At 37.8% G+C, this 21,830-nt stretch overlaps 1 protein-coding gene across 2 annotated transcripts in view; it reads left to right on the top strand.

The window, feature by feature from the left end:
* LOC123322616 (GTP-binding protein Di-Ras2) overlaps positions 1 to 21,830 on the top strand; it is a 413,354-nt gene that overhangs the window by 94,517 nt on the left and 297,007 nt on the right. The gene's annotated exons all lie outside the window — the stretch shown is intronic.

Raw genomic sequence — 21,830 nt, 5'->3', positions numbered from 1 at the left:
ACTAGTCCAAAGATCAGTTCCAGTCCAGTTTCTAGTCCGGACATATTGAAATTGGCTAGTCTATTCCAAAACTCATAATCCGACAATCCGAACTCGAACAAGTCGAACAACTAGTCGGCTGGTCCATTCTCTGTCTCGAGTCCTCCAGTCCGTAACTCCAGAATCTGTTTTCGTTGCTCGTTCTCGACTCAATTCAAATCAAAGTAGAGCGTACGCGTACAGCGAACTGACACTGGGGGTCGCGATCCGAACCGAAGGGACTGGTACTCGTACCTGATTAAATTGTCAGTAAGGATCAGTTCCATTAGTCCGACCAGCCGGGCCTGTTCCAAAGTATCAGTTCCGCGTACGCTTAGCCATCCCTAATATTTTACTCTTCAGGGCAACCCTCATAAAAGTCGGGTTGAATAAAAACTGTGATATTCTCTTTTGAAATATTTTATTTCAATTCCCTTTTCCCTGGTAAAACTAACGATAGTTCCAGCTCAACAGGCTATTCAACCCACAATGATTTCAACATCGACTTGTTTATCGATGAAGTAGAGCCATATGGAACTTGAATTCTCGAGAATATTCTAATAAAATACTGAAGAAACGGGCTTGGGAGCAAAAAGTTTCGTTTTTTTTTGCAATGACGAGGAAACTGAAGAGAAAAAAAAAGGGTTAGGTAAGAGCAACATTTATTTATTTTTACTTCAAATATTATTACGGAAGTAATATTGTTCAGACCATACCATCCTGCCAGTTCAGCTTTCCATCATTTACAAAGTAATCTGTAAATGGAGTTCGAACTTTATCTGTGTCTCGAACTGCGAGCCCATTCATATTCAACAATGGTGAAGCATGAACGATATCCTCGTGTGTGAAACCATCTTTAATTCTCAAAAAGTTGTGCAAGACACAAATAGGTTTAACAATGTTTTCAGGAAAGTCAAGTTTAACGTCAGTGGGTTGGTGCAAAATTCGCCATTTGTTGCACATAACTCCAAACGTGTATTCAATATATCTTCGAGCTAACGATAAACGGTTATTATATAATTTCTTTGTGTGTGATAGCATTTTGCCCCCATACGGCCTCATCAAATTTTCCATCATGGCAAAAGCTTCATCTGCTACTATCACATATGGTAATTTAATAGTTACCTACTTAGACTTTCCCGAATCAGTTGATGGAAACAATGACAGCAGTTTCAAACCTCCTAGAGAATACCCACTTGCTGCATAGAAATATAAACTTCATCCCGCCGACTAATACTTTGCGAAAATATTAGAAAATAGCATTAACCAAAGAAAACCTATAGAAAAAAAAGACGATGAAGATAAACTACTTTACCTATCATTATTTAAAGAACTAAAGAAAGTACCCAGGCACAACCGTAAGACTGAAGATAAAAATCTATGATTTGATTGCACGAAACCAGGAGCGACAGCCACTGCGTATTTTTCCGCGCGGAAGCTCAGTTCGCATTCAGATGCGTCTTATCAGTCTATCCAATGAATTCGCACCGAAAATACGTATTTCTGAGCAATAAAATGGAAGAGATATTTGAGTTAGTTTGGAGGCACCCTATCTTGTATGATCTTTCTCATGAGGATTACAAAAGTATTCAGTAACAAGGTAAAATTTGGGAAGAAATCGGAAAAGAAGTTTGTGAAGAGGGTGAGTGAAATAATGTATGATTTTTCGAGATTACGTATACTTATTTCCATACAAAAGAAGAAGTATATGAAAATCTAATTTATCATCTTTTTGTACTGAAGAAAGTAACAAATTGATCTTGTACAGAGAATGCCAATCTTGATGCTCTCCTCGGATCATTTACGAAATTCTCAAAAGCGCCAGGTTCTGGTCCTACTGTATCTAAAAGTTCAATCAATCCATCGTAAAATTTTTTTGTTATTGAGAAATTATGTAGATAGAATACATGTTGTTTTCACTACAAGATTGCAGAAGCATTCTTGTAGTTGATACAAATCAACTTTTGTCTCCATTGGTTTGAAGAAAACACGCCATATTTGAACTAATATTATATTCCAGAAGCGTTTCCTACCACTCTTCTTGCCGTACAAAGTTTACGATTAAAATTTTCTTGACGATTATCCACTTTAGTTTGTTTGCAAAGGAAGGGCCTTAGCAAATATGATTTTAATGCAAATGCTTCGTCCCCTTATAATTTGTGTCCCACTTTCGGATATAATTTTCTATAATATTTAAAAGTTCATCGAAACACTCTATTGTCATTCTAAAATATACGTTGTATCGTTTCTGATCCTCTTTTAACAGTGGTATTAATGTTTGGAATTCCCCATATTGTTGTCATTATTGATTGATTCGTGATCCCATTTCCTCGTTTTTCTAAAATATAATACGTGATATATTAAACCTATGTATATAGAAGCTTTTTACCGTGAACTATCTTCCTGCACTGCGAGCAAAAATAGTGATTCTTCTTCATGTGATGAAGTATACATTTTTCAATTAAAATTTCATATACCGTTACGTTTCTTGGCAAGACTAGGTACCTGTCGTTATGGCAGATGATATTGTCAATTGCCGAATGATGCGATGCGATTATATTCGGTTTGGTATGAGGGGTACACTCCAAAATCCGCAAAGGATATTCGCTACGAATTTCCGTCACGAATTCGGTGCGGTTTTTCGCGTTGGTTTGTGGGAGCCTTTATTGCTTGAACGTTCCAGTAAATCTCTCCGTGTGAACGATAAGTTTTGAGTTTGCTTCAGTGCGTCACAAGCGAAGGCGTAGGTTCAGCCGCTTTCTAGTGGGGAGTGAAGAGCTAGAGTGCAGGAACGTTCGAGGAATTTTTTCCGTGTGAACGATGGGTTTTGAGTTTGCCTCGTGGTGTCACAATCGGAGGGGAAGGTTCCAGACGCTCACGCTCGATATTAAACCGGTTTGATATTCGAGCGTGACAAATTCACGAGAGGAATTTGTGGAAAAACTAGTTACAGGAAATCAGCGTTGCCACACTGACGGAATTTACCGTAGATCGGCGAAATTTAGACGTAGTTGTAGTTCATTCGTTTCCGCCTCGTAGACTGTTTCTTGAAAAACCATCTTGTACCTATTTGCGCACTTTCCTCATATTCCGAGCGGTACTTTTCCTAACCTCAACAAAATGTACCAAATTTTTCTAAAATGTATTTTATTGTATTGTGTAAAATATCCATATCTACAAATAGGTATAGAGTATAGACACTCACATATATAGTTTTTAATTTCACAAATATCATAAAATCCATAAATACACATAAACAAACAAAATGATTACAAACATAACAGAAATTGCCATGTAAAAGAATCTTTGCACCCTAAGGAACGTTTTCCAAATATTTGCTTTTGCTATAGAAAGCGCCATCAACGAGTAGCTTTAGTGCAGCCTTTCTGAAATTTCTGGCAGATTCAATTTTTTCAGGAAGGTGGTTGTAGAATACTACACCCCAATAGTTAGAACCCCTCCGAATGCTCTGTTTTATGTTATATTATTGGTAATCACCAAAACCTTTATAGTGTTCTTTGTGCTCGATGACATGTATTATGCATGCGTATATGTATTGTTAAAATACAGTAAGTATATGAAACTTTCTAAAATATTCTCTACATGAAGAGCTCTGACAGACTCCTGCCAGTATTCGTACTGCTTTTTTCTGTTGTTCTGTTGTTTCTGTCGACTGCCATGCATTCTTGCTCTTTTGGGCACCTCTTCTATGTAGTAATTTTTGGTTGTTTTAATAATCACACCACCGTGGGTGATACCATATTCTCCTATTTTGTTTTGCAAAAACTTCATCCCATTTTCATATAAGGAATACTAAGATATTTAACCTATTCGGCCGACAACTATGTGTCAGTATTGATATCAAGGTCGTCAAATGCTTGATGTACCTACAAGATCGATCTTTTCTCTAGCTGAGCAGCAGTTTAGATTCATCATGGGCATAAACAGCTTAGATATATACCTATCGTCTAAAAAAGTGAAACCTCTTCACTTCAACCCCTGCTGTTCACACATCAGCTCTGTTAAGTTGTTCCAACAGATCAAGGTTATTTTGAACGTGATACTTGTGGCGCCTTCTCTTGCCTCAATTTCCGCAACGCCGAATTTCTCAGCCGGAAAATTCTCCTTTCAGCATCTGTGGATTGCACCCCTCTTTTCACTCTAGATACGTGTAACCACGCTCGTTTTAGGGCACTAGAGAAACTGATATTTCCTCCTACCGATAAGCCCGTATCTTGTGGTTGAAATTCATACGTTTTAAAATGAATAAACAAACGAGAAGGAACAAAGGTCTATATTTTCTATCCCATAAAAACTCTCAACTTCTTTGTGTGTAACCGGTTTCGTCATGAAAACGATATCATCAGACACAACACTGAAAAAAACAGACAAATATCAGACATGTACAACAATCAAAAAACATCAGCTTCCTAACCTACAGTACAATATTTCGTCAAAAGAACAATTTTTTTTCTCAATAAGTCTCCAACCATAAGGTTAACAAAAATGTGCTCTCCCAGAAGAGAGAAATCAACGCTGGTACAAAAAATATATCGACATCGGATGACACTTGAAATTCGGTCCCGCTCTATGATTACTTTTCTTCTTCTTTTTTCTTCTTTCCGGACCAACATTATGTCCACCTCACACAACCGTCAGACCGGAGGCGCCCTCTGTTGGTCTCCGCTCACATCCGCTAAAGCAGTACACAAATTCGGTGCCTCAATTGAGAGTTGGGCATTAAGTATCTTATCTGGGCAGGATCTGCAATGCTTAATTATCTCAAGGTATTCGAAATTATTAAGGACTCCAACCCTTCTCTCCCTATGCAATATGTTGTAACCTTCTTCGAGATCTACCGGATGTCCTGTCTCCAAGATGTGTTTAGCAAACAATGACTCTGTGTTATTCTGTCTAATGCACCTGTGGTGTTCCTTAAATCTAACATCAAAACTCCTTTTTGTGCGTCCAATATAAAAGGAACCACATGTGCAATTCAATTTGTAGACACCAGCATTATTCAGTGGACTATTTCTGTCCTTATTATTCATCAACAATTCACTCACGGTCCCAACAGTTCTGAAGGAAACCATGACATTAATCCGTTCTCTCAAAATCTTTGCAATCCTGTAGGAAGACGTCCCACTGAAAGTCAGTGATACATATTTCTTAGGTTCGTCATCACTTTGCTGAAGTTGGCTAATATACACACTTCGCTCAAAAGTTTGTCTATTCCTTCTACATATCATCCTGTCAACTGAACTCTCCGAGAAGCCATTATTCCTTGCTATTTGTTTGATAACATCAATCTTCTCACCAAGGGCAACTGATGACAACGGTAATGCAAGGGCCCTGTATACGTAACTACGGATAGATGATAAACGGTGGGAAAACGGATGGAAAGAGGTGTTATGTATAACCACCCCAGTATGAGAAGGTTTCCTATACACCTGGAAGGAATGGTTACCATTGTCGTTTGTAATGCTAAGGTCCAAATACTTAATGTTTCCTTCCTTTTGAACTTCGTGAATTTTATTTTTTGATGTATTGAATTCAAGTGTTCTAAGAACTCCTGTAACACATCCAAGCTGCAACGGGGTAGCGAGGTAAGATGGGGACCCTACCAAAATGGATAATGCAGTGCCACTAGAAAATTTATTTTAACGTCATCTGACGGTATTCATCAATATTAGTTAGTGTTAGTAAAATTTTGGAGTAGAAGTGCAGGGACCCACTTGGTAAGTATGTTTTTCTAAAATTACGTGGTTTTATCTAATTATTGGCTGGTATAAAGTGCGTGACTGTTCATAATATATGTTATACAAGGTGTGTGATATATTTTTTTATTAATGTTCGTATATTTTACCATTCTTAACTCATTAATTCGTCCCGGTTTGCTTTGGTTTATAACCTCAAAAAATACAATATACCTTATCAATCCAGTTTGGGAAAGATGGGGTACCTACTTCGGGGCAAGACGGGGTTGGGACCCCATCTTACCCGCTCCTTTGGTATTCTTTTTGGATTTAGATTCCATTCAAAATTATATTTATCGATAGCAGCAATCTCACAGCGAACACTGACAGTGCTACCAACAATAACTTCGTCACTTCCTGATACTCAATCGGCCACCTACACCACCATAAATTCTTCAGCGAACACTCTACCTCATCCATCTGCTACGACCTCATATGTAGTACAACAAGCCTCAGTAAATGATTCTTTGGATAATGCAGCATTCCATCTGGTGAGCCCCAAACAGTTAATGCCTTATCCACGAATGGCCGAAAAAAAAACGAGGCCAAGTTCGGAGAAGAGGAAAAGCAGCTATTATCACTGCTTCTCCATATAAAACAGAATTAGAGGAAAAACAAAACAGTAGGAAACCGAAACCTGATGTCTCAAGCAAAAAGAAAATGAAGAAATCAAATAAGAGGAGATCTCGAAAAACTGAAAAAGCCGAAGAAGAAGCTCAGACATCAGAAGAAGAAGATACTGCATGTCTATACTGCCACGGCTTGTATTCCGAGTCTACCGAAGGATGGATCACTTGCCAGGTTTGTTCTAATTGGGCGCATTGTGGCTGTGCAGGAGTTGAAGACAACGATGATGAAGCTATCCACATCTGCCCATTATGTGAAGATGAAGACTGTTGAATATTCTATACCCCATCTTACCCAAGGGGGTACCCCGTCTTGCCCTATAGTTGGGGTAAGACGGTGAGATTTTATTATTTTTTAAATTAGATATTTAAATGAGAAGAATAATTTTTTTTTGTTTTGACCGATTGATATTGAAAAGAGAAAAACTGATTATTTTTTTAATAAAAGTTTCTACATTGTGCAATTATAAAGAAGGGTTTTATTCAAGAAATGCCTTAAGGTCACCGTCATACCCCACCTTCCCCTAGTAGTATACGACATGTTCTCTGAAAAGGCAACTTTTGTAAATTTTGGTCTTCTCCATGTGGTCCATTACAAAAGCTCAGCCGACAAGGGGGACACTGGACATCCCATGGACAGGCCATCCTCCTGAGCATAACAATCTCCATCGAACACAAAGAAATTCTGTCGCAGACAACATTCAAAAAGTCTATAATATTGTATGACTTCTATGTCACTCAAATTACCGTCAATAAGATGTTGCTTAATTATATCCAAGGCTTCACCTACTGGAGTATTTGTGAACAAATTCACCACATCAAACGACACTAACACCGCCCCAGGTGGAATTTTTATATTCTTGATTTTATTAGCCAGCTCTACACTATTTTTAATCGAGTATTCTGGAGTAAATCCTGTAATCTGTCTAAAATGCCCAGCCAACCACTCTGCAAGCTTGTGTGTAGGAGAACCAGTATAGGAAACAACCGGTCTAATTGGCATCTGATCTGGAATGTCCGACTTATGGGTTTTGATCAGTCCATATAATCTAGGTATCGTCATGTACTGAGGGGAAACATAACTCAAGAAGTGCTCTGGTATAACCATGTTACATTGTTTGATTGTTCTCCAGACATTTCTTACAAATGTGGGGAACTTTGGGTTAACCTTCAAAATACCATTCTCTGAGAAGAACCTCAGTACTCTTTCTCTATAGTCTGAGGTTCTCATAATGACCATAATGTTACCTTTGTCAGCTCTGGTTAAAGTCAAATTTTCTTCATTCAGCTTCTCTTTAATCTTTCTAATTGTGCTGAAGCTAAAGTGGCCCCGATGTAAAAAACTAACATTCTTGATCTCCTGCACTTCCTGTCTCATCACATGTTCACACTCTGCTCTCACCGCAGTTGCATCTGTAGACTCAAGCCTCTGTACCACAGCTTCTGTTTCTGCAGCCAATCGTTCCAAGTTGGAAAGTCTTGCTCGTGTACCACCATTTCTAGTCGAAACTTTGGGCCTTTCGATAAAAGGTTCAGTTCTTCCGGTTCAAAAACTACAGTGAAATTGAGTACCGGGTCATGAAAATGATGAACATCAACAGGGTCAACCACTCCAGGAACCCAGGGACGTTGCCTCACCTGAAGATTATGCAGCTTCTTTCTCAGCAACTGGAGTTTCCAACGTCTCTGTACACTGCACCTTGCATGAACTGATTCCATAAAGTAATTAAACTCAGTTTACGTGAGCAGTATTTTAAGTCTGTCATATAAGCTCTTAAGTTTCACATCTAATATATTGAGTGATATATATGATTTCCTGATTTCATCTTTGACTATACTAGATTTCAGTGTACTCAACATTCTACGGGTTTTATTTGTCAATATCGACTCATTCATTCTGATAGATATGTACTTGGGTGTAAGGTTCAAAGACTTGCATCTGTTGTTGAAGAAAAGTCTAGTTTGGATATTTGTCCTCTTGATCATAAGTATTATAGACTTTTTGAATGTTGTCTGCGACAGAATTTCTTTGTGTTCGATGGAGATTGTTATGCTCAGAAGGATGGCCTGTCCATGGGATGTCCAGTGTCCCCCTTGTCGGCTGAGCTTGTAATGGACCACATGGAGAAGACCAAAATTTCCAAAAGTTGCCTTTTCAGAGGACATGTCGTATACTACTACAGGTATGTGGATGTCATCCTGTGCTTGTGGAATGGCAGCTTGGATGTGTTACAGGAGTTCTTAGAACACTTGAATTCAATACATCAAAAAATAAAATTCACGAAGTTCAAAAGGAAGGAAACATTAAGTATTTGGACCTTAGCATTACAAACGACAATGGTAACCATTCCTTCCAGGTGTATAGGAAACCTTCTCATACTGGGGTGGTTATACATAACACCTCTTTCCATCCGTTTTCCCACCGTTTATCATCTATCCGCAGTTACGTATACAGGGCCCTTGCATTACCGTTGTCATCAGTTGCCCTTGGTGAGGAGATTGATGTTATCAAACAAATAGCAATGAATAATGGCTTCTCGGAGAGTTCAGTTGACAGGATGATATGTAGAAGGAATAGACAAACTCTTGAGCGAAGTGTGTATATTAGCCAACTTCAGCAAAGTGATGACGAACCTAAGAAATATGTATCACTGACTTTCAGTGGGACGTCTTCCTACAGGATTGCAAAGATTTTGAGAGAACGGATTAATGTCATGGTTTCCTTCAGAACTGTTGGGACCGTGAGTGAATTGTTGATGAATAATAAGGACAGAAATAGTCCACTGAATAATGCTGGTGTCTACAAATTGAATTGTACATGTGGTTCCTTTTATATTGGACGCACAAAAAGGAGTTTTGATGTTAGATTTAAGGAACACCACAGGTGCATTAGACAGAATAACACAGAGTCATTGTTTGCTAAACACATCTTGGAGACAGGACATCCGGTAGATCTCGAAGAAGGTTACAACATATTGCATAGGGAGAGAAGGGTTGGAGTCCTTAATAATTTCGAATACCTTGAGATAATTAAGCATTGCAGATCCTGCCCAGATAAGATACTCAATGCCCAACTCTCAATTGAGGCACCGAATTTGTGTACTGCTTTAGCGGATGTGAGCGGAGACCGACAGAGGGCGCCTCCGGTCTGACGGTTGTGTGAGTTGGACATAATGTTGGTCCGGAAAGAAGAAAAAAGAAGAAGAAAAGTAATCATAGAGCGGGACCGAATGTCAAGTGTCATCCGATGTCGATAAATTTTTTGTACCAGCGTTGATTTCTCTCTTCTGGGAAAGCACATTTTTGTTAACCTTATGGTTGGAGACTTATTGAGAAAAAAATTGTTCTTTTGACGAAATATTGTACTGTAGGTTAGGAAGCTGATGTTTTTTGATTGTTGTACATGTCTGATATTTGTCTGTTCTTTTCAGTGTTGTGTCTGATGATGTCGTTTTCATGACGAAACCGGTTACACACAAAGAAGTTGAGAGTTTTTATCTGATAGAAAATATAGACCTTTGTTCCTTCTCGTTTGTTTATTCATTGTTCACCATCCCATACTTTATGAATACACTACTATTATATTCATACGTTTTGTATAAACAGTTATTGTATTTTCGGACTGAATTTTGTATGAATTCTGTTCAGTTCAGTTGATGTTTCCAGTAGTCTTCGTCTGACTCATAGTAAGAAGAAAATGAAAAATTTCAGCAGAAAAACTGTCTCAATTTTCATCGAAAAATTATCTGTTTTTAACTGGTCACGTATGTACGATTTTGATGATGGTGATATAGAGGTTATGTGAAAAAACATTTTTTGACCAGTTTGATGTAATGTTTCAAGCTTCTTTTCCATTTGTTACGGTAAAAACAGATGATATGTGTCAATTTAAAAGAAAATTGATGTCCACATGTTAAACTGATCCTCTATTGCTTGATCTTAGGCAGAAACTTGATCTCTTTTAGGTTTTTTTTTTGTTATAGCTCTTTATTGAGGTTCAAAATCTACTACTATGAAGTATTGAGCAAACGTGATGAATGTACAGACATGTTGAAGATATTAAACTATTAATATTCTTCTTTACTATATTTTCAATTCAAGTCAACTGGCCAAGTTCTCTTCAATCTTCTTATGTTGAATGGATTCTCAGTTAGTTGATTAATGAGGTTGTTTTCGTGACCTTGCAGGTTCTGCTGATATCGGTTGACGATTTCTGATTTCTTCTGTAATGAATGGTATTCCTAGATCGTTATGAATGGTAAGATTGGAGACGTACCAAGGGGCATCTGTTATAGAGCGGAGTATTTTTGATTGGGTTCTCTAAATAATTCCCGTTTCGATGGTTTTGCGCATCCCCAAAATTGAATGCCGTAGGTCCATATTGGTTTGATTATTGCCTTATATATAAGAACTTTATTTTCAATAGATAATTTTGACTTTCTGCCTATGAGCCAGTACATGCCTCGAATTTTTAGATTGATCTGTTGTTTCTTTGCTTGAATATGTTTTTTCCAGGTGAGACGTTGGTCTAGATGCATGCCAAGGTATTTTGCATCAGAACTGACTAGTATTTGTTCGTTGTTTATTCTGACCGGAGGGCATAGCTTTTTCTATTAGTGAATGTAACATGTACTGATTCATCATCATCATCACGCAACCCTTTGCGTCCATTGTTGGACATAGGTCTCTCCCATTCTATACCACTCTCTTCTGTTCTGTGCTGTCCGAACCCAGTTATTGGATATTCTTTTTATGTCGTCTGTCCAGCGTGTAGGCGGTCTTCCTCTACTTCTCTTGTCTGCTCGCGGTCTCCACTCCAACAATCGCTTCGTCCACCGATCTCCTCTCATCCGTGCGACATGACCTGCCCAGTTCCATTTGAGTCTTGCCACAACGGTGATAACATCTTCTACGCCAGTTGTTTTTCTTAGATCTTCATTTCTTATGTGATCCCTCAGAGTTACACCCAACATTGACCTCTCCATTTTTCTTTGCGTCACTTTCAGCTTTCTTGCAGTTGCATTTGTTAATGTCAGGGTTTCGGCTCCGTATGTTAAAACTGGAAGCACGCACTTATTGAAAGCTTTTCTTTTTAGGTGGATAGGAATATCACCCTTGAAAATATCCCTTAGTTTACCATAGGCTGCCCATGCGAGAGTGAGTCTTCTGTTCAGTTCAGTGGTCTGATTATCTCTCGAGATACGAACTTCGTGGCCAAGATATATATAGGCTTCAACCCTTTCAACCTCACAACCATCAATATCGATGTTAGAACTGGGAATAAGATTTGTCATGAATTTGGACTTTTTCATATTGATTTTTAGACCAATTTCCCCGCATGCGTTTTTCAAGTCCTTTATCATTTCCTTTATTTCGCCGAGGTTATCCGAAATGAGTACTATGTCATCTGCGAAGCGCAAGTTATTAAGATATTTGCCATCAATATTGATGCCTTTTTTATCCCAATTCAACTGTTTGAATGCTCTCTCGAGGACTGTTATGAACAATTTTGGGGACATCGTGTCACCTTGTCTCACCCCACGTCCGATGGGTATGCGGTCAGTGTTTTCGAATAATTTTACAGTCATTGTAGCATTTTTATATATGTTGTAAATGAGTTTGGAATATCTAAAATCGACCCTGCAATCTTGCAGTGCTTGCATTACTGCCTTCAACTCAACTGTATCGAAAGCCTTGTGGAAGTCGATGAACGCCAATACCAAGGGTCTATTATATTCAGTTGTTTTTTCAATGAGTGTTTTTATACTTTGGAGGTGATCATTTGTTCCGAATCCGCGGCGAAAACCAGCTTGTTCTACAGGTTGATAGAACTCAATTTTATTTTCTAGCCGCGTAGTTATAATTCGGGTGAAGAGCTTATAAAGATGACTTAGAAGGCTTATTGGCCGGTAGTTCTCTAAATCGGCTGTGTCGCCCTTTTTATGGAGTAGTATGACGATTGAATCATGCCATTTCTTGGGAATCGAGCAACTGAACAGGCAGAGGTTAAAGAGGTCTTTTAATTTTTCAAGTAACCTCTGGCCACCTATTTTGATTGCAATGTACTGATTAGGTTTCATTTATTTCCAGACGCCATTTTTTATACCAATCTTCTAGGTCGTTCAAGTGTTGTTGAAGATATTCCGAAGCCGTTTCAGCATTCTCATGAGTTGCCAAGGTTGCTACATCATCTGCATAAGTAGTAATCGCGGTGTTCTGATCTGTTGCTAGGTCAGATGTATAAATGAGGTATAGGATTGGTCCAAGTATGCTTCCTTGAGGAACTCCTGATCTAATTTGATGGGGGTTTGATATCACTCCTTCGAATTTGTCCGCAAAATGTCGATTTGCTAAATAAGATTTTAGCATAAGAAAGTACGGTTGTGGAAGTAGTTTTTTCAATTTATACAGGAGACCTTTATGCCATACCTTATCAAATGCCTGAGACGAGTCCAGAAAGAAAGCTGAACAGAATTTGTTTTCTTCAATACTAGTGGAAATTCTGTTAACTATGCGATGAATTTAGTGAGCTGTTGAGTGGTTTTGTCTAAATCCATGTTGATGGTCTGGTATTATGTCTTGCAAGTTTATATCGCTTTTCAGTCGTTTCAGTAGTAGTTTTTCGAAAAGTTTTTCAATAACTGGTAAGAGACTTATGGGTCTATAAGATTTCACATCATTTTCGGGTTTATTCGCCTTATGTATCAGTATTATCTCAGCATATTTCCATATATTGGGAAAGTATGAGAGGCTCACCATTCTGTTGAAAATTTTAACAAGGAGAGCTATTCCCTTTTTCGGTAGTTTTTTCAATATTTCTGCAGTAATGAGGTTGTATCCTGCTGCTTTTTTATTTTTCAGTTTTCTGATTTCTTGCCATACTTCTCTAGGTGTGAAGGATTTAATGGGGAGAGACATTTGGCAGGCAGCATCCAGAAATGTGTCGATTTCTTCTTCACTATCGTTCGGTTGTGGGTGATTTGGGGAGAAAACTTGATTAAGATGGGTGGCAAAGGTGTTCACTTTTTCCTCATCTGATTTTGCCCATTCTCCGTTGGGTGTTTTAATAGGAGGTTTTCTTGTTATGGGTCTTTTCAGCTTCTTTGTGGCTTTCCAGATGTATGTGATGTCACAATTTAAGCGCGAGTATTTATACCGTTATAAGCTGATGAAAAAGTCGCATGATAGACGGTTAATACATTTGAAACAATCCTAGGTGGGTGAGAAAATTCGAAATTCAAGTAATGAAACAAAGACAACATGGTCTCTGATAAATTCCTTAACTGGAAATAAAACAGTTTCTCAGAAAATTATACCACTTCATTAATATTGCTGCAAATATTAACACTCAATCCCTAACTGAGTAGTCAACGACTATGATAAGACGCGTAGATAAATCCTTTTGTTTGTTCTTGAAATAGAGAAAACAGAAATTTTTGAAGCAGCTTAAAAATTAAGAATTCCTTTTCATATGATTATGATGAAATAGCTAGTGCTGTTATTGAAGAGGCAATATATTTGATTTTAGAACCTTTGGGGTACATAATAGGTCAAGCCTTTTTCCCATCTAGCTTGAAAGTTTCAATGGTAACGCCCTTGTTTAAATCCGATAATATTGATGATATCTCAAACTATAGGTAGATAAATTTGTTGACAATATTTTCCCAGATTTTTGAGGAAATTCTTGTTATGCGTCTAATCACATTTTTCAAAAAAATCATATATTCTCCTCCTGTCAACACGGATTTATGCACACAGAAAAAACAACTACTGTAATTTTCGAACTAGCGAATACCGTCCTGAATGCAATAAAGAAGGGAGAAATTCCTGTTGGTCTATTTTTAGATTTGTCTCAGGCTTTCGATTGCGCAATCATAAAAAACTACTGAAAAAATTGGAAACCTGTGGAATAAGAGGTAAACCGCTTGAACTCATAAAGATATATTTGAAGGATAGAAAACAGAAAGTTCGAATATTAATAGACTCTGCAACATTATTTCTGATGAGGAAGATATTACTTGTGGAGTACCACAGGTCAAATGTATTAGGTGCGCAACTAAGTTCCCGCTGTTCGTTAATAGATGGTTCCAGCAGTAAGTGTTGGTCGATTTTGACATATCCAAAACTTCATGAACTAAGCTAAGCCATATGGTAAACACACTGTTTTAACAGGTAAGTGAATATGTTGTGGAGTCATATACTTTTGGTTGTTTGAATATGTCTATTTTAATTCCAAATAATCGTCATTTGCGGGAAGTGCATATATTCTTCTTTCATTCGAAGAAAACGGCGGCTGAAGCGCATCGAGAGCTCCAAAAAGTTTACGGAGATGCTGTTCTATGTGAAACAACGTGCCGTGATTGGTTCCGTCGTTCCAAAGACGGTGATTTCGTCTTCCTTCTAATACGCTAAATTGAAGGCATTGCTGGATGAGGATCCTTGCCAAACGCAAGAAGTGCTTTCTTCAGCATAAGGAGTTACCCAGCAAGGCATTTCTTGGCATGGCGCGACTCCATGCGTTGGGAAAAACGGCCACAATACGAGAAGAGGCACGACAAAGTGACTCTACAACATGAAAACGCTCGACCTCACGTTGAAAAACCTTTTAAAACCTATCTGGAAACGCTCAAATGGGAAGTTCTACCCCACTCGCCTTATTTCCCAGATATTGCCGTCAAATTATCACTTGTTTCGGTCCGTAAAGAGTTCACCTCGAGACGTTGAAGCGAGTAGACGTGTTGAATTATACCAGTGCGATACGTCATCTCTCAAAGAGAAAGTGGAAGAGAAAGTCGAAGTGAAAGTTTACACTAGCGAAGCTACGGAATTTTTGATTCCGTCTGTGAAGATATATGCCGTCATTAGGCATTAACCAACCTCTGTATTGTGGTTGAACACAAAAAGAGGCCTGAAAGTCCAAGCCAGTGCTTTTGGTGCCAAAAGTACGGACATGCACAGAACAAATGCTCCTTCCCGTGGAGATGCGTGAAGTGCTCAGGAAGCCATAGCAGCAATGACTGCACACTCACCAGAAAAGGTGAAGAGAGAAATGCCACATGCGTCTTATGTGGAGAAGAGGGCCATCCAGCTAGCTACAAAGGATGTAGCGAGTTCAAGTTGGTGACCAGAAAGAAGAATTCCCGAAAATCAGTTGAACATAAAAAGAAGGTAAAAAAAACAACAACTACTGAACAAAAAATTCAGGAAGTAGCGAAGACCCAACCTACAGAGCAGGAAAAGAAGAGGGAGACTCCAAAACCCGTTCAGAAAAAAAAAAGAACAGAAGAAGCTTACAATTAAACATGCTGTGAACAGTCAACAGGAGAAGAAAAAGATATCTGAATCAGCCGATGATTTAGATGTCTTCACGGAAAAAATTTTCAACAAGATAATGTTGAAAATTGAGAGGGAAATAAAAAAAAAACTCCAAGCATTATTTAGTGAACTGAATTAATGGACCTTACGGATATTAGGAAGAAATCCCTCAAGATAATCTCGTGGAACATAAACGGAATCAACACTCGGAAAGCCGAGATAGAAGAAATAATATCAGAAAGCTGAGTATATTTACAGGAGCTAGGACAGGTGATGAAGAAGAACAAGACTAAGTTGAACTAATGCCGACTTCTCGTCCGTATATTCGGACATATACAAAAAAGATGCAATCAGAATGACAGCAAATAACAATGATAAACAATAAAAACAAAACATAACAACAAAAAGATAATAAACTAAATTGGGTAAAACTGCGGTAAACAAACTTACCAAGTTCATTCAGTCTGATCTAAAAGCTGTTATTTCTACTGATAGACGGAAAGATTGCGACCAAGCCAAGACTGTCAATTTTCAATTCAAACTTTAAGAACGTAAACACCATTGAAATTTGATTTATTAATCGAGAGCAGCTGTTATCACATGTAGACAATAAAGACATATGAATGATATTTATGCCGGAATACGGGAATCGCGATACAGGAACAACAAATTTGTGTACATTTGACTCAGATCTTGGGTGTCAGTTCTATGGTTTACAGTATCGTTTAATTTTATATAAATCATTTCACTGATATTTTTTTTCTCCTATTGCTTTCATAGTCGAGTATTTCGACATTGTCAAAATTGAAATGATGGCCTTCAGAAAATTTATGGGCCGCTAAAGCTGTGGAACCTATCATAACACTCATATTTGTGCTGTTTGATTCTCGACTTCAGCAGTTGTTTAGTTTGTCCCACGTAACATTTATTACACCCTAAACATGGTATTTTATACACAACACTTGAACGGTTATTTGTGTGTGTTGGATCTTTGAGTCTTGAGAATAAAACCTGCTTGATTGAATGAGCAATGTTGTCACTCAGGCCTGATATGTAGGGGAACCTGAAATATCTCTTGTTCTGATCATCTGAACTAAGGGTTTCACTATTCTTAGAGACGAATGGATTGTATTTATTAAATATTTTATTCACCAGAGTTGTTGGATAATTATTCATTTTCAAGATTTCCTTTGTCCTCTTTATGTTTTCTTCGTGAAATATATCCGAGCTGAGGTTTGCTGATCGATAAATGAGGTTTTTTATGACACCCACCTTATAAGATCTAGAAGTCTCCGAATGAAAGTTGATTAAGCGACCAGAATTTGTAGGATTTACATACCATTTCGTCAGCAAAGTGCCATTCTCCCTACGAATCACTTTAATGTCAATGTCGAAATACTCGACTATGAAAGGAATTGGAGAGAAAGGAATATCAGTGAAATGATTTATATAAAATTAAACGATACTGTAAACCATAGAACTGACACCCAAGATCTGAGTCAAATGTACACAAATTTGTTGTTCCTGTATCGCGATTCCCGTATTCCGGCATAAATATCATTCATATGTCTTCATTGTCTACATGTGATAACAGCTGCTCTCGATTAATAAATCAAATTTCAATGGTGTTTAAGTTTTTAAAGTTTAAATTGAAAATTGACAGTCTTGGCTTGGTCGCAATCTTTCCGTCTATCAGTAGAAATAACAGCTTTTAGGTCAGACTGAATGAACTTGGTAAGTTTGTATACCGCAGTTTTACCCAATTTAGTTTATTATCTTTTTGTTGTTGTCTATTTATCATGTTTGTTGGTTGATAATTGTTCTATCATTTTGAATGTATGTAATTTATCATTGTTATTTGCTGTCATTTTGATTGCATTTTTTTTGTATATAGCCTTGAAAAAGTTCGAATATACGGAAGAAACGTCGGCATTAGTTCAACTTAGTCTTGTTCTTCTTCATCACCTGTCCTAGCTCCTGTAAATATACTCAGCATGAACAACCAGGGACCTGATTCTTACTTCAATATCAGAAAGAATAAACCGGAAGAGACGACTCAATTTCATGAATTATGAAACATATAGATGTGACAGAACTACAAACACCGGAGGAGGAGTAACAATATTGGTGAGAACAGATTTGAAACACTACTTCAAAGGTAGATCCGACGAAACACAAGGAGAAAAAGAAAAGTGACGATTGTTGTCGAATTGAATCGTCAAAAAGTCGAAATTACCTCGGCATATAAGAAGCGACCACCAAACAATTTATTGGAAGATGTTGGAAGGGACAAACCCAAAAATCTGCATCGGAGATTTCAACTGTAAATCCCCATTATGGAACAGCAGAGCAGAGAATAGAAATGGCAAAACACTCAAGGATTTCGCCGAAAAACAAAATGCCATAGTGATCGGACCAGAGTTACCGACATATCTTGCTTATGGTATAGGAATACCAGATGTAATAGATATCGCGATATTGAAAACTATAACCCAAGAATTCTCTATTGAAACTTTGGAAGATGGAACCTCAAACCACAATCCCCCGTCGAATTGACAATTGGAGAAGAACAAAGAGAAAAACTGATGGAAATAAGAGAATATACCAATTGGGCTAAATACAGCCATTTAATACAATCGGAAATAACAGAAATTCCTTAAATAAGCACTCCAGAGGATATGGAATGTGCGGTTGATAAACTGAAAGAGATTATATTGAAAGCTTACGAAAAAAGCACGAGAAGAGTGAAGAGACCAGCACCAAGTCATCCGCTTGGCGATACGCCTAAAGAAGTAAAAGATCTTATACGAGAAAATCGAAGACTCAGAAGAATATATCGGATGAATAAAAATGATCTGAATAGAAGGAACCTCATCCGCCATAGCCAAGTTCTGAAAAATGCCCTGAAAGATCTAAGAACAAGCAGATGGAACAAAAGGGTTCAAGAACTGAATATAATCGATCATTCTGCATGGAGAATGCAAAAAAGCCTACGAGAAGAAAAGACTAAAATTCCATCCCTACACGGAGAAAGGGGAATGGCGTATACTAATACTGATAAGGCAGATGCATTGGCAGACTCGATCGAACAAGAATCGAGAATAAATTACAGGATAGATGACGATAATGAAGATTTGAAAGAACTGGTTGAAGAAAATGATGAAGAAATGGATTAATTACCAGCGGCTGCTGAAATAGACAAGCCAACATCGCCAAATGAAATCAGGGAAATAATTATAAGTTTGAAGAAGAGAAAAGCTCCCGGAAGCGATAAAATAACGAATGTTATGTTAAAGAAATTACCTAGAAAAGGTACAGCCGCTCTAACAAATATCGCGAATGGAATCATGAGGACGGAATACTTCCCAGAAAAATGGAAAACACCGGAAGTCATAGTATTCAATAAACCATTCAAAGAGAAGAAGTGCCCACAAAACTACAGACCGATAAGATATCGATTGAAATTTATTTTGGGAGGATTCTGCATTTGTTCATAAACTTTTTAGGGTTTTCACTCCCAATCTCTGAAACAAAATCAATTAAAAATGAAATCAACGATTTGCTCCTGCGTAAATTCTTGCACTAATTTGTCAGGAGCAAATTAACTAGAAAAAATTATTGCCTGACAATGAACTCAAAATAAATAACGTTGAAATTATAATTCTTTGTAACGTTTCGGAGTCTATATCAGACTCCTTCATCAGACGAAAAAATCTATCTTAGAAAATCTTCTGGATTGTGGCTTTTGTTTGACATTAATTGTCAACACACAGAAACAGAGACTGCATAGAAACATTGATTCATTTAATTTTGAAATTACCGGATGACAGTTCCTTCTTTAGTTAATTGATCCAAATATGATCTATTCCTACCGAACAATTTTCCAAATTATTATCTTGATCTAATAGAATACACGTAGACTCTTTAATATTTCATTTAAAATGGTCTGGTTCCGTCATTAAAATTTTAGTGTTGTCCCAATCCATCATGTGGTCTCCCGTATTAGTGCAAGAATTTACGCAGGAGCAAATCGTTGATTTCATTTTTAATTGATTTTGTTTCATTTGTTTCAGAGATTGGGAGTGAAAACCCTAAAAAGTTTATAAAGAAATACAGACCGATAAGTCTACTGTCGGCGTTAGGAAAAGTAGTAGAAAGGAGGCTAAATGAGGAAACCGAAAATCTGAAACTGATACCACCAGAACAGTTCGGATTCAGAAGAGAGCATTCAACAGAGCAACAATTATTAAGGCTCACAGAGTACATTACAGAGGGACTCCAAAATAAACAAGCCACAATTCTTGTTTTACTAGATGTCGCCAGAGCTTTCGACAGAGTATGGCATGAAGGATTAATATATAAGATGAGATGTGCTGGATATTCGATCAAAATATGCAAGTTGATCCGGAATTATCTCAAAAATAGAAGATTTTACGTGAAAGTGGAAGGAGAATGCTCCACAACAAGAGATTTGGAGGCTGGAGTTCCCCAAGGGTCAGTGCTTGGCCACTTCACATATACATTCACGATATTCCGAAGAATCCAAGAACCATGCTAACGTTATATGCTGACGACACAGGCATAGCAACTCGACACCGCAACCCAGAAGTAATAGAACGAGTTCTATAAGAAACGATTGACGAAACAAATGACTGGTGCATAAAGTGGAAAATCAAGCTCAATGGTCAAAAGAGACAAGCGATATTACTACAGAAGAGAAGACTGCGACCCACAACGAAATTGGAAGTTAACGGCGAAGAAATCGACTGGAAAAATAAAGCCAAATATTCAGGAATAACGCTTGACAAAGGGCTTACTTGGGAAAGTCATATCAAACAAGCAATCGACAAAACGAAAGCAGCGATGAATAGACTCTACCCTCCGATAGGGAGAAGAAGCCACATGTCTAACGAGACAAAATTGAAGATAATCAAATCCGTTGCTAGGCCGCAACTGACTTATGGATCAGTTGCCTGGGGTTTCGCGGCAAAAAGCCATATCAAAAGAATTCAGGCCACTGAAAACAAGCTGCTTCGATGTGCAATAGATGCACCTTGGTTTGTCAGGAATAGACAGATTTATAGGGACCTAAAATGGGAAACCATGAACAGAAAAGCAGAGAAATTATTCGAAACAGCGAAAAACCATCCGAATCAAGAACCCAGGAGACTATTGGACTACGACCCAGAGGAAGACGAAAGGAGAATGCGAATTTACCGAAGGAGACCAAAAGATCAATTCAAGAGATCAATTGAAAAGAGATTAAAATAACAACAGAAACTTATTGAAAAACTCAATAAAGTGTTAATCCAATAGAGGATAAACACATAAATCCCAGAACGATAGTGTGCGAGAAGAAAACCGACTAAGAGATGAACGGTTTATAGGCAAATGCCCGGAACCAAAATTCAAGAAGCAGTTAAGGGTTTTTAGTGAGTCTCGAGCTCCGAGAGTGAGAAACCCCACTCTTGTTCCCCCTCAGGAGAGGGTGGTTTGTCTGATTTGCAGATTTTCCCCCTGCTACAAAAAAAAATGTTTCGTTCTATGCCACATGGTCTGACTCATCAGCAGTTCCACTCATATGAAGACATCTAAAAATAGCTTGATTATTGGAAAGTCTCAAAAGATGAACACTTTTATCGTACGGTATTCGAGCTTTACCAGAAAGATGGCAAAAAGTTATAACTTACAATGGGCAATACTTTGAATGATTCATTTGTAGTCAATCTTTCACAAAAAAGTTATATTTTCATCGAAAATACACCGGAACTGAGTTGATATTAATTATTATCAAAGCAAATATCGTACAGTTGCCCATCTCGTTATCACTTTTGGAATATTTGGAATAAATGGGTTTATCTATTTCACTGGGTAGCGCCCCATTTCTCGGTGAGATTGATATAGTAATGAGCTTGGCGTAGTCTACTCATATAGCGTCCAACAAGTAGATGAAATATACGGTGAAAAATGTCGGGCAATACTATGGATTAAAATGAGCTCAGAAATGGGGGGACTTAAATATCTGTCCTTTGAAAAATTGCATCAAATGCTGCACAAATGACTGTTGCGAATCTAGAAAATAACCAGCTTGAAGATCCAACTTCACTTCAAACCG

The sequence above is a fragment of the Coccinella septempunctata genome, chromosome 1 (assembly GCF_907165205.1).
Source record: "Coccinella septempunctata chromosome 1, icCocSept1.1, whole genome shotgun sequence".
Classification (NCBI taxonomy): Eukaryota; Metazoa; Arthropoda; class Insecta; order Coleoptera; family Coccinellidae; genus Coccinella; species Coccinella septempunctata.
This window is presented reverse-complemented; position numbering and strand designations above follow the sequence as displayed.